This window comes from Prionailurus viverrinus, chromosome C1 (assembly GCF_022837055.1).
Source record: "Prionailurus viverrinus isolate Anna chromosome C1, UM_Priviv_1.0, whole genome shotgun sequence".
Classification (NCBI taxonomy): domain Eukaryota; kingdom Metazoa; phylum Chordata; class Mammalia; order Carnivora; family Felidae; genus Prionailurus; species Prionailurus viverrinus.
In genome coordinates, this window is record NC_062568.1 from 187,599,439 (window position 1) to 187,606,714 (window position 7,276).

The following is a 7,276-nucleotide window of genomic DNA, read 5'->3' on the forward strand; positions in this document are numbered from 1 at the left end:
GGGTGTAGACACAGAATTGGAAGCAGGCTCCAGGCTCTGAGCTGTCAGGACAGAGCCCAACGTGGGGCTTGAACTCATGGACTGAAATATCATGACCTGAGCCGAAGTCGGATGCTTAACTGACGGAGCCACCCAGGAGCCCCAACTCTAATTTTACCTATGTTTTAAAATCAGGTACAAATGTTAAAAGCCTTATCAATATATTTTTTTAGTGTTTATTTTTTGAGAGAGAGCATGTGCACATGCACGCATGTGTGAATGGGAGAGGGACATAGAGGGAGACAGAGGATCTAGAGCGGGCTGTGTGCTGACAGCAGACAGACCGATGTGGGGCTCAAACTCACAAACCATGAGATCATGAGCTGAGCTGAAGTCGGATGTTTAACCGACTGAGCCACCCAGTCGCCCCACCTTATATAATTCTATAGTATTTATTGAGATATTACTTTCTTAATTTGATATATTATTTTGTTGCATTTCATTCATAAGTTTTCTAACACTGAAACACCTTTACATTCCTGACATGAACTCCAATGGGTAATACTACATCATTTACAAAACATTTCATTTATAGAAAACTTCACATACAAAAGTTGAGTAACAATACAGTGAGTCTCCTATGTACATATCACCTAGATTCAACAACTATGAAATCATGGCCAATCTTGTTTCATCTCAACCTCCTCCACCACTTTCCTCCTCCACCAAAGTATTTTGAAGTCCCAGATTTCATATAACTTCATCCAATAACATTGGAAATACTTACCTCTAAAAGACAGTGACTTTTTACAAAACATAACCACAATGTCACTATCAGGCTTTCACATTAACAATTCTTTAATATTATCAAAATCCAGTGTTCACATTTGTTTACAGTGGGATCCAAACAAATTTCATATATTGTAATTTGTTGACAGGTCTCCTACTTCTCTGTTAATCTATAGAATCTTCTGTCATATCTTACATTTTTCTTGTAAGTTTTTGTTAAAGTGTTGTTTATCCTGTGCAGTCTTCCAGTATCTAGATTTTGCTGGTTGCATCTCAGTGATGTTTAATATGTTCCTTTGACCCAATATTTCAGAAATGAGCAGTTAGATGTAGGTTTTGGTTTTGTTTTGTTTTGCTTTGTTTTAATAAAAGGCAGAAGATTTATTTGACCTGAAGAGAAACCAGATTATTAGATCTAGGGACTTGATGAAATTAAAGATTGAATTCTTTTGGCAAGAATACTTCATGGGTGGTTCTGTATCAGTCAGGAGACTGAAACCACATGAGTTATTTGAAATATATATATATATATATATATATGTATATAATTTTAATGTTTATTTTTATGTGAGAGAGAGAGAGAATGGGATGGGGTAGGGGCAGAGAGAGAGGCAGACACAGAATCTGAAGCAGGGTCCAGGTTCTGAGCTATCAGCACAGAGCCCGATGCGGGGTTCGAACTCATCGACTGCAATATCATGACCTGATCTGAAGTCGATGCTTAATGGACTGAGCCACCCAGGTGCCCCTGACTTATTTGAACTATAGAACTAAGAAGGAACAAAGAGAGCACTGAGGTGTTATAGAAGCAGCAATTCCAGATGACTTCTACCATCTGTAGCACTGGGGGGAAAAAGAGAAGAGATTGGAATTATTAACCCTTAAAAGCCTGGAAGAAGAGTTCTGTGGAATTGCAATCCAGACCTCTGAGAAGGACACAAGGCTCAGCTGGTGCTGATGTCCATTGGGAAGTACACAAAGTCTGGCTGTCCTTTAGCGACAGTAGCAGCCATGCATGATCATTGCCTAGATCCATTAATGCAAGAGGGGTAATTCTCATTTCATTATTCTTTCTTATTCTGATAAATTATTGTAAAATCACCCCTTATGTTAATGCCTCTCCAATTAATCTAGTTATCTGAACCTCATTCTCTAGTAGATTCCTCAGGTCCAGGGATCATGGAAACAATGTCCCATGAGTTTGTATATTGATGACAGTTTGTGGATTTTATGCTTGTAAGTTAATTTTGCTGGATATAAAATCCTAAGTTTATGTTACTTCATTGTTTTCTGACATAGAATATCATTATGAAAAACTATGAAAATAATCAGATTTACCTTCCAAGTGACTTGGCTTTGCGTGCCTGGTTGACTCAGTTGGTTAAATGTCTAACTTCAGCTCATGTTATGATCTCACAGTTCTTGGGTTCAAGCCCCGTGTTGGGCTCTGTGCTGACAGCTCAGAACCTGGAGCCTGCTTTGGATTCTATGTCTCCCTCTCTCTCTGCCCCCCACCCACCTCCCGGCTTGTGCTCTGTCTCTCTCTCTCTCTCTCTCAAAAATAAACATTAAAAAAATATATATATATAAAAAAAAGTGACTTTGTTTTTTTTGGCCTGGATCCTCAAAAGGATTTATTTTATTAAAACTTTTTTATTGTTTATTTTTGAGAGAGAGTGAGAGAGTATGAGCTGGGGAGGGGCAGAGAGAGATGGAGATACAATCTGAAGCACGCTCCAGGCTCTGAACTGTCAACATGGAGCCTGACGCAGGGCTCAAAACCATGATCTGTGAGATCATAACCTGAGCCAAAGTCAGATGCTTAACAGACTGAGCCATCCAGGTGCTCCAAAATGATTTTCTTCTTTAAATGAAAACATTAATTTTTTTTTTTTTTTTTTTTTAGGCCATGACTATTCTGGGTCGTGTTCCTAGGCACACAGTGTTATCTTTTCAATACATAAAGTCATTTTGATTTCAGGCAAGCCCCCTTGAATTACAGTGTATTGGGTCCAGTAAGGACACAAGCCATATTAGCTACTTGAGTAGAGGGAATATGAAACCAAAGTAACTAAGTATAGAGTTAACTAGATTACTGAAAATAGAAAGAAAACCCAAGGTGTCATAGAAGTAACAGCTTAAATTCTCAGAGATGAGAGAACGAATAAAGGAACTAGGAATTAAAATTTACAGGGACCTCATGGAGCTGAGAGACCTCTGAGGAGGGATGCTGGGGTCTTACAGGAGGGGCATGATGAAAGTGGTTCTGCAAGTGTTGTAAAAACTGCAGCTGGATTCAGTTTCTTCCAGGGAAGGAGGTTCTGCTTCTAGAATGAAGTAGCATTGCTGGAATGATGCTCACCACCACAAGCAGACATAAAGCCCAGGAAACAGATGGGAAGGAACAAATACTTTCTCTGACAGACTCGCAGCCTTCCTCTAGTGCCCCCTATTGGCCGAGGCTAACCAAGACCCAGCTAGAAGAGCAGAACTGCCGTGGTTTGGACTTAAAGCTTTACCATCATAAAAGACAGAATGCTGGGTGTGGAGCAGAGACAAAATCTTAATAACTGGCATATAGTTTTTAGTGTTTGTTCTTTTCTATTGCTTTGGATTACTGGATAGTTCTGAAGATTTCTTCTTTGGGGCACCTGGATGGCTCAGTTGGTTAGGTGTCCCGACTCTTGATTTCAGCTTATGTCATGATCTTAAGGTTTGTGGGTTCAAGCCCCACGCTGGGTTCTGTGCTGACAGCTCAGAGTCGGCTTCAGATTCTGTGTCTTCCTCTCTTTCTGCCTCTCCTCTGCTTGGGCTCTGTCTCTCAAAAATAAACATTAAATATTTTCTTCTTTGAAGATTCCTTTTATATGGACATCAAGTCTTCTATATTTGATAACAGTTTCTCTTGAATCTTTTCAAAGTCTTTTGTCTTCTAATGTTTACTTTTTAAATGTTTATTTTTATTTTTTATGTTTATTCATTTTTTGAGAGAGACAGAGACACAGTGTGAGCAGGGGAGGGGCAGAGAGAGGGAGACACAATCCAAAGCAGGCTCCAGGCTCTGAGCTGTCAGCACAGAACCCGACGTGGGGCTCGAACCCACGAACCACGAGATCATGACCTGAGCTGAAGTCAGATGCTTAACTGACTGAGCCACCCAGACGCCCCTGTTTATTTTTGAGAGCGGGGGAGTGTGTGAGTCAGTGGCAGAGAAAGAGTCGGGAACTTAGGCTCTAAAAGCAGACTCTGTGCTAACAGCACAGAGCCCAATGTGGGGCTTGAACTCATGAACTGTGAGATCATGACCTGAGCCAAAGTCAGACTGATGCTCACCACCCAGGCACCCTTCAAAGTCTCGTCTTGATTGTAAACATTTTCTTCCTTTCCATCCTATTAATTACTTAACTTGAGAGACAGAGAGAGCAAGGGAAAATTCCAAGCAGGCTCCACACTGTCAAAATGGAGACCAATATGGGACTTGAACTCACAATTCGTGAGATCATGCCCTGAGCCAAAACCAAGAGTCAGATGCTTAACTGAGCCACCCAGGTGCTCCTCCAAACTTTTTCTTAGGTATTAATTGTGTCGTATTCACTTTGGACTTCCTTCTAGTTTAGTTTTCACTTTTGAAGTGCCTTTTCTGCCTTTTCATTTTTTTTCTTAATGTTTATTTTTGAAGGGGAGAAAGGGTGTGAGTGGAGGAGAGTCAGAGAGAGAGGGAGACACAGAATTCAAAGCAGGCTCCAGGCTCCGAGCTGTCAGCAGAGCCCGACACAGGGCTCAAACTCACAAACCGCGAGATCATGACCTGAGCCGATGTCGGACGCTCAACTGACTGAGCCACCCAGGCGCCCCACTGCCTTTTAATTTCTAATGCTTTCCTGAATTACTGATCTTTTCAAATCTTTTATTCACTTATCTGAGCTTTTCTAATGGTTATAGCTTTCATAATTTTCTTAAATTTTTATACCTTGGTTGAAAACACTTAATTGTGGGGGCGCCTGGGTAGCTTAGCTAAGCATCTCACTTTGGCTCAGATTATGATCTCGAGGCTGTTGAGACTGAGCCCCACAATGGGTTCTACATTGACAGCACAGAGCTTGCTGACAGTTTGGAGCCTGGAGCCTGCTTTGGATTCTGTCTCCCTCTTTTTCTGCCCCTCCCCTGCTCACACTCTGTCTCTCAAAAATGAATGTTATGATGAATATATTAAAAAAATGAATAAATGTTAAAAAAAACTTTTAAAAAGTATACTATTTCTGTGATCTTCTATTTAATGCATTTCTGGTAATCCTTTATTTAGTAATATTTCTGATAACAGTTTATGTAAGAAGTAGTAGAACATGGGCTGTGGAGTCACACTGCCTGGGCACTAATCTTGGACTCACCATTTACCAATGTGTGATCCATAACCTCTTGTCGTTTTCTCTGTAAAATAACAGGTTGTTGAGAGATCTAAATGAAATAACATGTGTAAAGCACTGAGAAAACACTAAATGGCATAGCAGCTACTCAAAATAGATAGCTCTTTTAGTTACTGTATTTTCCTTTTTCAGGTCTAGGTTTTTTGTTACTGACTTTACAGACTACACACGCACACACACACACACACACAGTAAAATCCAAAACATTTGAATATTAAAAAAGAAGCCTAACCTCTTAAAATTAATTCCTGGTTTCAGGACGATATACAAACTACAACTATAAACAGCTAGAAAATAATGAAAATGAGAAAAACACATGGTAGACAAAGGTGACTTCAGAGGAAATTTCATAGCACTAAGCACTTTCTTTTCTGTATTATCATCTATCTACATAAAGAACTGGTGAACAACCTCTTCTAGTATCTTTCTTGGATTTCCACATTAGAATGCTAAGTTTTCATTGGAATTAGGGCCTTATTTTATTCTCTCATTGGATCTCCAGCAGCTAGAACAATGTCAAGTATATAGTACTTGCTCAAAGAATATTTGTTGAATGTGCACATACCACATATATAAATGTTCATTGGTGTATTATAAAAGTGCAAAATCAGAGAGTATAAACTGTCCCTTTAAATAGAGAAAGGATGGGGTGCCTGGGTAGCTCAGTTGGTTAAGTGTCCGACTTCAGCTCAGGTCATGATTTCACAGTCTGTGAGTTCGAGCCCCGCATCAGGCTCTGTGCTGACAGCTCAGAGCCTGGGGCCTGCTTCAGATTCTGTGTCTCCCTCTCTCTCTGCCCCTTCCCCGCTCATGCTCTGTCTCTGTCTCAAAAATAAAAACATTAAAAAAAAATTAAAAAGAGAAAGGATGAACATGTATTTCATATAATAGAATATTATTCAGCAGTTAAAGTAAATGAACTAGAAATTCATGTATAAATTTCAAAAACAACATTGAGTGAAAAAAGCAAATTGCTGAAAGATACATACAATGCAACTTACATAGTTTTATATTAAGTTTATAAGTATGAAACAAGGCTATCTTTCAAGTATAAAATTAGACATGCATGTAAAGAAGCACAACAAATAATTGTTGCCTCTGGGGAAAACAGAAGAGGAATGCTCTCAGTAAAAGATTTGCAAGGGAGCTTCAACTTCATCTGTAATATTTTATTTCTGAAATAAAAATCTGGAGCTTGGAGGTGCCTGGGTGGGTCAGCTGGTTGAGCATCCAACTCTTGATTTCATCATGATCTTATGGTTCGTGAGACAGAGGCCTGTATCACGCTCCATGCTGTGAGAAGCCTGCTTGGGATTCTATCTCTTTCTCTCTCTCTGACCCTCCCCACTCTCTGTCTCAAAATAAACTTAAAAAAAAAAAAAAAAATCTGGAGCATGGTAAAATGTTAGGATTTAACAGGATTAAATGTTACCTGTTACACTCTTCGTATTTTTATGTTAAAATCAACCATAACAACAAAAAAAATCAACCATAGTATTATTAAAAGGCAGGGCTGATAAGTAAATCTAAGAATATGTGTGAAAAACAAGTAAATAAATCACTTTGGCCTAATCAAAAAAGTATATAGAAGATCAATGAGGAAAGTATAGTTTATAGAAAAAATTAAAATACTTTCTATACCTCTGAGTAAATACATTTTTAAAAAAGCCTAAATAAAATGGATGCTCTTTCTAGAAAAATTACAAATAAGAATTGATGAGAAACAGCAAGGGGAAAGTGGCAGAGAAATATTCCTAAAACAAATAAAATTCTAGGCCCAGATACATCTACCACTAAATTCTTACAAATCTTTGAGGGACACATTTTCCTTTAGCCCCTGAACTTTTATAAAGTATAATGAGAAAAAAGATCCTTTCTGATTATTTAAGAAATAGTAATATTTTCATAAAGTAGATTAAGAATTTATATTGTATCATTTAGCTATTTGTGTCAACCAAAACCACAGCCATATTTAAACAGGACAGTTCACAGGAAAAGGAAATATAAATGGGTCAAGTAGATACCCAACCTTCTTCTTAAGTGAAAATGCAAAGTTCCACTGGGATTAATAACAGACTGGCAAG